Below are 10,889 nucleotides of genomic sequence, written 5' to 3'. Positions count from 1 at the left end.
CCTTTAACTCCAAGGAGTTTGAGTGTTCGGAGTGACGACTGTCCAGCAAAGCCCCTACAACCGACCTCCATGTACAGTATGTATATATTGTATATGTATTGCTGTTTATATTTTTTTCTTCTCTTTTATTTTCATGTCATTAAGAATTACCCCTTAACATATTAACTTGTTCAGCACTCAACAGACAACATATATGAAACTTAAACAAATATAAGCAGATACATACATTCCATTATATTTAGTAAATATTGTATGCACCATTATTGAAGAACCATTAATTTCCCATAATGCTCTAATTTACTCATTTTATAGTATAATTAATCGTTTTTAATGCAAATATTTATTTCTATAAAGGTTAGTATAAAAATGTAAAGAAATGTCAGTAGGATATGCAGTATGCGATGCAGTAGGTCTATTCGATGGCTGTTAATTGTTTTGACAATATTAAACTTAGAGAAATAGTGTAAATGTCCAAGTAGTTGAGGATAAAATGTAGGACATCAGGGAATACATGAGCAATATTCACAGGAGTAGCAGTGCAAAATGGCTGTATATCAGCAAGGCTGTGATTCGGCCGTAGGTAAACACAGCATGCTAATATACAGCCATATGACACAGCTACGAATGTGACTTGTGATGTTGAACTGTTGTATAAATGTAATGTGTGTAAATAAATAAGAAACCACAATGGAGTGTCTTTAAAAACACTCTTTAGTTTGGAAATACTTCCTTCCTCCACAGATTCAAATCTCAAGTTGACAGTTTGATAGTTGAGCCCAAGCTTCCATTACTAATGCTAAAACGTCATTTAGAACTAGTAACGAAGGAACGCTGAGTTGCTTCATTGAAGCTTATTGTATTATGTAGAGTATAGTATGAGAGAAATCTACTAAGCAAGTGCATTTCCTGCATCTAGATGACATTCTTCTGGTCAATCTTATATTCATAATCACAAAATCAGTTTGATTGTCCGCTGAGGAAAGTGATGTCTTTGTGTTTGTCCTTTTAACAGTCAAGGGGATTTCCCATGACAGAGCTAGTGAATGCATTTGTAAGTTGTGTCTTAAGGAGTTGTTTAAAGTTAAAACAACGTCCTTGTTTCCTTGTTTCTTTTAATTTCAATATAAAAGTATTTGCTTCTCACTCATAAATACAATCTCTGCTGCCATTTAATGGTGTAATAATGTAGCTAACTTTCACTGAAATCGAAATCACAAACGGACCCTTTCTCAATACCAAATATGGCATGTTATTTATATAAAATATTACTTATTGATCAATAATATATTAAAAAAAAAAACAATATTGGTTAACTATCTACTATCTACATACGAGCCAGTGGCAAATTCCCGATGGACTGGCCGAGATGAAACTGTTCTCTGATGGTACATGAGCGTTGAGCGGCCACTGGCGGCCTGGAGCTCACATCTGCGAAAGTGTCTAATCAAATTGTTGTTCAGTTGTATAATACATCTGTGATGCTAACATACACCCATTTCGCCTGGAAGAGAGGTCGTCAGGTGGTCCCCAACCTTCACTGGGTGTTTTGACCCCTAACCACAACACCCTCCAGTTGGCAGGCCATTAGTGACTGGCCAGGTCACTGCCCCTCTCCTCCAGGCTTCCAGCTTTTGTCCTCTCTCTTGTGCCAGAACCAACAGGAGGCTCTCTCTGACTTTTCTCCCAGCCTACGAACGGCCGCTTTCCTCAAGTGGCCTCTCAGTCCAACCTTTGTCAATAGATTCCACACGGATTGAGCTGGGAATCCTCGACATCCGACTGCCACCGTGATCAGCCATGTTGTCCACCCCTTGTGATGATCTTCCTTCCCTCTGGAGACCACATTATGATATCGGGCCTTAGAGTTGTGGACAGCACCGCATTGGGGAAATGGAGTTTCCTCCCGAGGTCAACCTCCATTTCCCATCCCTAGGCTGAATGCAGGAGATTCTGCCTGGCTAGGCTGTGGACGACAGGTCTTTGGCCGTCTTTCACAAAGGCGATGGTGCTCAGCAGTGGTCTTATTTTGGCTTGTTTCTTCCTCCTTTCTTGCTCCAGGATGTCTGCGAGCAACACCTTGTCATGGCGCCACCTGTATCTCCCCTGTGTCAATGCGATCTTACACCCTGACATAATGCGCGCCATTGTTCCTTTCCTGCCAAACAACCTGCACAGTGGGTCCTCCCTCCTCCCCCACCTGTTCAAATTGACTGGGGTTGGTAAGGTGTCATACACTGCTCGTAGTAGAAAGGATATATGGAAGTAAAATAGGCACTATGTTTATATATGAGTCACGGATTTGAGGTCTAAATTAGTGTTGTTTTTGGCGGCCTGTTTTAATTTTAGTTTTAGTCTAGTCTTTGTGTCAAGCTGTCATTTTAGTTTTTATTAGTTTTAGTCATAGTCATACTCTTTTTAGTCTAGTCAAGTTTTAGTCGACTAAAAGTCTGAGCATTTAGTCTTATTTTAGTCAGAATTATCTATGACTATTTTCGTTTAGTTTTAGTCGACGAAAACTGATGACATTTTAGTCAAGTTTTAGTCAATGAATATTGTATTTTAGTCTCTTTTTAGTAATGCAATTCTATTTAACCCAGTCTATATAGTATAAGTATGTATTATAGACAAAACCAAAATCTTCTTTTAGCCAAACCCATTTCAAACAAGGTTATCTTATTATATTATTGTTACCTTATAGACTCAAGAATACATCCATTCCAGACACGGAAGACGCTCTGATTTGAAGTTACAACATATTTATTTTACCAACTAAACATGTTAGAAGTACACACACATACATTTAAATACAATAAATAAAAACATTGAGATGTCTTTTAAGGTTTGTGGTGTTTTTTCCTGTGATTTTTGTGGCCACATTTCTCCCCATCTTTTTCCACAACACCAGTTTTATTTTCCACTTCAGTGTAATACAAGTTTTTCCAAATGTCTTAATAAGAATAAATGCATATTTAATTTAATAATAGGAAAATTATATCCAAATTATTATTTAAATATGTTTAAAATTAGACCCACATTATAGTTAAACTGTTTTTCTGTCTTGTATTTTATCTCAAAATAAAGGATGTAATTTTATTCCACATAGAAATGAGTGGAAATAAGTGAATATAGCCTCTTATTCGCTTATGAGGTAATCATAATGCTGCGGTTATTTTAACATATAAAATTGCTGCCGTTATAACGGCATAATAATAATAATTTCAAATGTTTACGTGCTTTTCTTTCTTTTTTTGAGCGGTGATGAAATATCTTGCTCTTGTAAATACTTGCCAATATTTCAGTAATACAAGTCTAGATCTTTAAAATGCATCCAAATAACAGCGAAGCACAACCGCCCGGTGCTCTGCAGTGGCCAAAAAGGATATAAACCGTGAATTCTGAAGTGATTGAAAACTCAGAGATGTGGATTCAGACGGCACCACACGACCTTGGTGTTTGTCAAACATTAAGTTAGGTAGATTTTTACACAGGTGGTGGGAGAAAAGACGACAATAAAATCACTGACTAGCCCCTGTATATGATGAAGACACCTTACCACCGCAGGACAAACAATTACCGTCCGAATAGGGCTTACGAACCCCGACTGGCCGGCCATTGGACCCGTTCACTCACCGGAGTCGCCGCGCGAGAGGGGCTTGAAGAGAGTGATGTCGGCTGCGCCTGCGTCTGCGCAGTGAGACCTGATGCAGCCCCTGAATGAGACGCACAGAAGTACTGCAAAATAAAAACACGACTTTTTGTCTCGTCTCATTTTCGTCAACGAAAATGAAGACATTTTAGCATAGTTTTTATTTTGTGAACCACATTTAGTCTCGTTTTTATTCATCATCGTCACATGACCAGCATTTACGTTGCGTCTCGTCTCGTTTTCGTCACGTTATAAAGGTTCGTTGACGACGATATTTAGTCATACTTTTCGTTGACGAAAACAACACTAGTCTAAATAACTACATTATCGCCTAAAAACTCTTACATTCCGTGACACAATAAATCAAGTTTAAACGTAATTTCTGGCAAGACACGTCAGTCAAGCTCGCGTCAGCTGACATTCAGCTGATCTACGCCATCCTATAGGGATATGTTCCAAATTAGACTGCTTCTTTATATACACCTGCCAGCCATTCAGAGTTGCTTGATCGCACGCTGCGCTCGTTCCCCACCTCCATCCCCTACTCCTCCAATATATGATTGCCTGTGGCTCAGTACTGCACTTCTGCTCATGTCATATTATTGTCGTTGTTTAATTTCTCATGTTTTTTGTCGCTCTTTCAGGTGATGTTCATGTGTATTTGGATACTAGGTATCAGTCTCTAGGAGGTCTCTGTTCAATTATTTGCTAACGGGGGAAATGTATCGCTGCGCTCCCTGCTCTGTCCAGGCATGGCTGCTTGAATGAGCAGGGAGTTTTACCCAGAACAGTTCCATACCGCCAACCTTAAATTTGCTATTACTATTTTAAATTGTTTTATTGCTAACGTTCTTTAATAAATCTTTGATGATAGTGGTTTGACAGAACAGTAATATTTGTACACAAATATGGTGGATTTGTTCGACCGCCATGACAGTCGTTGCAAGCAGAGTGATACAAACGGTGAAGCAGTAGCAGTGCTGATACTGGGAGAATATTAATAATGTATATTAATAAATATCAAAATTAATAATGTGATTTTTTTTTATTCTGTTGGACTAAAGAAGTTCTTCTGTTGTAATTCCAATGTAAACAAATAGTTTCAACATTCCTGTGGGGCCCATTCAATTCAAATTTCACCAAACCAAATTAAGGGCACGTTAACACGACAACGATGTACTAAAAATGGAAATGTGTATCCTTTGCGCTTTTTGTATACAAATGACCCCATTGTCAAAATGATCCCTGTTCACGCTGATCAACGAAAACAGTTACAAACACTATACTGTGCATGCCAGGCCAGTAGTTGGTGATGTCAATTAAAAAAAATTGCACTTTGAAACCCGTTTTCAAAAGACTGGTGTTTTAAGGCCCCCAAAACACTGTTTTCGTGTAAATTAATGTCCAAAATGCATACAAATTTCTTATTTTAGTTGAAAACGGTGTCAGGTAAATGGTAAAAGGAAAATCGATTCTTAAAATCAGAATCAGCCCTGTAACTATTTTAAATAAACATCTTTCTACCATGTGTCCTGAAGCGTGAATGTGTGTGATCACTTCCACCGGTTTTCACTTTGAGAAGTGAACCACTTTTGCTCTGCATCAGAATGCTTTCGGTTGCTAGGTGACAGTGTCAACGTTTTTTCTTGGTTTTTTTTTTCTCCAGTGATAAGAATTAATCTCTGTAACACAATAAGGCGGGGAAAGGATATCACAGGGATGGGAACCTTGAGAAGTCAAGCTGAAATGAAATTATATAACATAATAGTTATATTTATTTTCAATAACAATTAAAATAAACAATTCGTACACAATGTAATATTCATCAGTAACTGTACAATGATTGTCTTAAAAAACAGTCTACAGTCTATGGAATTCAGAAAGAAAGCAAGCAACTTCACAGGAAGTATACGAAGTTGATGTTAACAAGACAGTGAAGATGAAAATGTTCAGCAGGCCTGGTAATGTATGAGAACAAAAAAGTAAATCTTGTCGACCCTTTAAATATTTTATGTTGGAAATCAGAAACGATTTCTAAAGTCAGGAGGAGGAGAAGGCATTCCCAAAACTAGAAACAATTGAGCGCAGTACTCTTTGACATACAAATGAGAAACTTCAAAGGCTTCCTTCGAGAAACTGTCAGCTACACAAGCCATCTACTATTCCCTCGTGTGTACGCCACTCTCGCGGAGAACTGCATGAGCTCTGAGCTCAGCAGAAATGTACGTTTGGTTCTGGGCGCACAGAGAAACAGGGTCAGGTCTCTCTGAGGCTTTTAAGCTAATTTCCAAGGATTCAGTGAAGGCCTCAGTTATCCTAAGATGTTATCTTGTGTCTGAAGGGCAGAGAATTACAGTTGCTAGAACAGCAATGCAGTCTGTTAATTTTACCAAACAGAACTTTATCGATTACATTTTGAATGCCATTTCTATAATGTAAAATATATTAGAAATGTACGTGTAAATTTATGTGAAATTTATATCGCACACGCACACACACACACACACACACACACACACACACACGCACGCACACACACACACACACACACACACACACACACACACACACACACACACACACACACACACACACACACACACACACACACACACACACACACACACACACACAGGATGGCTATCTTTGTGGGCACTCTCCAAAGACGTAATGGTTTTTTATACTGTATACTTACACTAACCCTACCCCCAAACCTATCCATTACAAAAAACTTCTGCATTTTTACATTTTCGACAAAAAAAAAAATTCTGTATGATTAAAAGCTTCTTTCCTCATTAGGTCCCAAAGGTGACACGAGTCCCCATGAGTCAGTGTTCATTGAGGTTGAAGTCCCCACCAGGATAGACAAACACACACAGCAGCAACATAGCATGGATGGATGGATGGTGAATATGTAACCGGTTTTGTGAGATTCACCCACATCCATGCATTCACCCGCAACAATAGTTGTTTTGCGACCAGTTTTCAGTGCTTTTGATGGTCATACAAACAAGCAAACAAGCATTTTTCACTGAGACAAACCTCCTTCACAATCCACCTTCATTAGAGCACCACTTTACACGGCTCCAAGCCTCAGCTTTAAATAGAGAATTAGCCGCTGGATCGCTCTCTCTTTCTCACTCACGGCTTAGGACTCATTACCCACAGTCTCAGGCAGTGGGTGGCCTAAGTGTTAAAATGATTTATTTTTGTAATAAATGCTCAGTCTCTCTCCGTCCTCCTGCGTGTTTATGCATTCCCCTGATGTAGCCGAGCCAGACTAGAACACTTTTACTAAGGTGACTTTGATTCCAGGGGGTTGTTAATGTTTTAACAGTCTTATGTGGCTCTACTCACTTTCTTTTCCTTTTACAGGCTGTTTTGTCATTTGGCAATTTTTATTCTTTCCCTTTAAGTATGGAACCCCTCATTTCAACATAGGTCAGTTCTTACCGCTGTTTTAGAACAAAAAAGTTACAGAACACCGTGGTGAGGGGAAGATAATAAAATGACTGTCTGTGCTCCAGTCAGTTTTATTTTGCTTTAATGGATTTAACAGTATCTCGCACTGCAATTCACAAATTCATGCAACAAAATACTTACATACATTATACACCATTTTGTACACTCACAAAACACAAATACACAGAGCCCATTTTATTTCTGTAATTTAATGCACAAATAAACACCAAGCTGTTTGCATTTGCACTCTGCATTGGAAATTTGTGAAAAAATAGGAAAATATATGTGACTTGTTTTTCCACAACTTCGTTTCATGAATATAAATGGTTACCCAGCAAGCAATTTTGTGTTTAAAAGACATTTAATAGCTGTCCAAACACAGCCCTGATGTCTAGGCTAAAACAAGGCAACATTTGGGCTGTCAGTGAAAATGTTATAGACGTCTAACCATACTCCAAGAATAGACTAGTCATCAATTTCAAAGATATGAAACCAACAAGTGTTTCACAAACTAATAGGTCGCATCACTTAAACAGAATAAATGTACAGTGAATGATTTAAAAGCAGAGCTCTAGGTCTTTTAGAAAGTGTAAAAATTCCTCGGGTTATGAATGTAACCACGGTTCCCTGAGAAGGGGAATGCACTACGTCCTAGGACGCTAATGAGAAATGCCTCTGACATGGCCGGTGTCCGAAGCATGTTTCAAAACACGACAATAACATTGGCTGGCGACAGCCTATGACGTCACTACTGGTGTGACCAGAGTATAAATATTTCAGGTTTATTTAACATTCCTAGGACGGTAATGGGGAACAAATGCCCACTCCACCATTCTGAAGGAATGAGTGCCGTATGGCTGACATAATTCAATGACTTAGATGGAATTGATCCGGAGTTCTCCGTCCTAGGGATAAGCACAAGTAATTGTCGTGACTCTATTCCCTAGGGCCAGAAACCTTGGCTACATAGGGCAGCTTAGCTCAGGGCCTGGTATCCAAAGAACACCTAAAGGTGAACTATATAAGATTTTTGCAGTAAAATATCCCAAAACCACTTGGCCAGTGTTACATATTTTGTTCAGTTGAGTACTTAGAATATCCCAAATGTTTCCAACTATTTGTAAATCGTGAGAAATTGCTATTTTAACCAAGGAACCAGGACGTGTGTGCTATGCGTTTGAGGGAGTCGCCTGTCGATGGCGTCATATCTGCGTTCCCCTCAGTTTCCGGTTTTATTTAGCAGAAACGCTGTACTCTCACTACAGTGTGAACAATGTGAACAAGTGTCATAGCAGCCGCCGAGCGAACGTCATAACTTCCTTTTCAACACACTCAGATATATCTAATACGATAAACAGAGTTGCGTTACCTTATACTCATGACTGGAAAAGAGGAAGTGGCGCCGGCGACCATGTCATAATAAAAGTCCCGCCAGCGACTATGCCATAATAACAGTCCCGCTCTTCAATCGCTCCTGCGGCCTTGCTCAGCTCCACAACACTCGGTCCTTCTCTGCTTCATACTACAGTAACGTTAATAATCGCATCCATGAACATGATTTCTGCCCGAGTCCTATCCTGACTGTTTCCCAACGGCTGTGAGGTGAAAACCACATGTCCCAAGATTCTGCGCTCAAACGTGGCGTCATCAAATTACACCTTTGTTTTGAACAGGCGACCTCTAGTGGACAGAAAAGTTACATAGTGTAGCTTTAAAGGGAATATGGCCAAGAATATAAATATATCCTGCCAGTTGCCACAGGGTACACACCCCTGACGAGTGGGGATCTCACGAGGGGAGTCCTAGCAACACTCATGGGAGCTCTAAGAGCAAAGGCCTCAGCAAGAAGACTCTCTAAAGCAAGAGGAGGCCTAGCTATGTTATATGCTAAGGACTGCTTACCAAGGAGGCTCAAAAGGAGCCTAACACTCGATACTGCTATCCAGGTGGAGCTCTGGGGACGGAGGCCTCAGCAGGACGACTTGAGAGCGAGAGAAGAAAGACCCTGGTCCAGGTCTTATAAGATTGGCCTGGTAAGCCTGCAACACAGCCACTGTATGCAGGGTAGCCCCAACCTGACATCACACGCAAAGGTTTGGGCTGCAGAGTGGGAGCCTTCAACGTTAATGACTCCCCCAAGAAAAGATAGAACTGGTGGCTTCAACTGGTGGCACTCAATCCATGCTCACGCATCCCCTCCACTCTCGCATAACTCTCATGCTGAAATGGATGAATGCGGGCTGAATATGGTCTCTTCCACAATCTTTTCACATCGGTGTGGAGATCGGGAAGAAATGGAAGACTCATGAGTGCAGGGTGATTATGGCCAGAAATATATCACTCGTCTAACCGACTGCAAGCTTGCATTTCTGGCGCCACCATGGCAGATCTGTAGCGCAAGACATAACCTCCAGCAACTTGTTGTACGTAGGGCAGGCAGGCTGTGATGATTCAGAAACAGCAGCACCTCGACAGCTACATCCTGCTCTTCTTGTCTTGAAGCAGTGCTGTAGTACTCAAGTCCGGTCTCTGTCTTTTTCTTTGACTTCTCTTGGACTCGTTGGCGTTTGCACTCCCAGATAGCAGACCAACACTGAATCAACACTGAATCAATGTTAATGCATCAACCAAAATTATCATTGAATCAATGTTGAAATTTAACATTGATTTTTCATCAGGTTTGCACCCTGAAATAATGTTATTTCAACGATGAAAAATAGATCAAGATGGACATTAAATCTATATTTTTCAACCTTAATTAAATCACTTATTTAACATTGAATCAACATAAAAACAATATCAAATCAATACAGCAGGATTCTATGCCAGTTAATTGTCTGGGTTTTTGTTTCAATCAAAGACCATGTAGGGCTGCAGTTAATATGGTTTTGAATCAAAGAGTCACTCAAAGTAAACAACTTCCTTCAGTTTACATGCAAATGTGTTTATTTTTGCCACCACATTGTTTGAATAGGAATTAGCATCACATTGAGGAAAAACAAGTGGCTCTAAAATGGCATTTCATGGTGACTAAAACATTTAGGCCTGGTTTCACAGACAGGGCTTAGTTCAATTAGGACATTTAAGTAGCTTTTATAAATGTGCCTTAAAAAACATTACTGATGTGCATCTTGACAAAACAATGGCACTGATATATTTTAAGATACAGTGTGCCAGTGCAAGTTATTTTCAGTTAAAACAACTCAAGCATGCATTTTAGTCTGGAACTAGTTCAAGCCTTGTTTGTGAAACCAGCGGAAAGAGCTTAAAATACAACTTAAGTACTCCCTCGGTCACAAAGCCGATGTCTGCAGGTGTTTCACCCATACTCTACTATTTCTACTATAAAAATAAATAAAAAAAATCAGGATTTCTACTAAAAAAACATTAGCATTTTTCCCTGGACGAAGCAAAACACCTTGAGTTAGGCAAATGTTGCTAACGTTAAGCACAATCTTTGGTAACACTTTAGAATAATGGTCATTAGTTAACATTAGTTAATGTATTAACTAACATGAACTAACCATGAGCAATACATTTGTTACTGTATGTGTTCATATTTGTTAACGTTAGTTAATATACATCCAGCTGTTCATGGTTAGTTCATGTTAGTTCACACTGCATTAACTAATGTTAACAAGATTTTAATAATGCATCAGTAAATGTTGAAATTAACATTAACAAAGATAAATAAATGCTTTATAAGTGCAGTTCATTATTAGTTCATATTAACTAATGTAGTTAACTAATGTTAACTAATGACCATTATTCTAAAGTGTTA

The sequence above is a fragment of the Gobio gobio genome (assembly GCF_949357685.1).
Source record: "Gobio gobio genome assembly, chromosome: 9".
NCBI classification, from domain to species: domain Eukaryota; kingdom Metazoa; phylum Chordata; class Actinopteri; order Cypriniformes; family Gobionidae; genus Gobio; species Gobio gobio.
Note: the sequence above shows the minus strand (reverse complement) of the source record.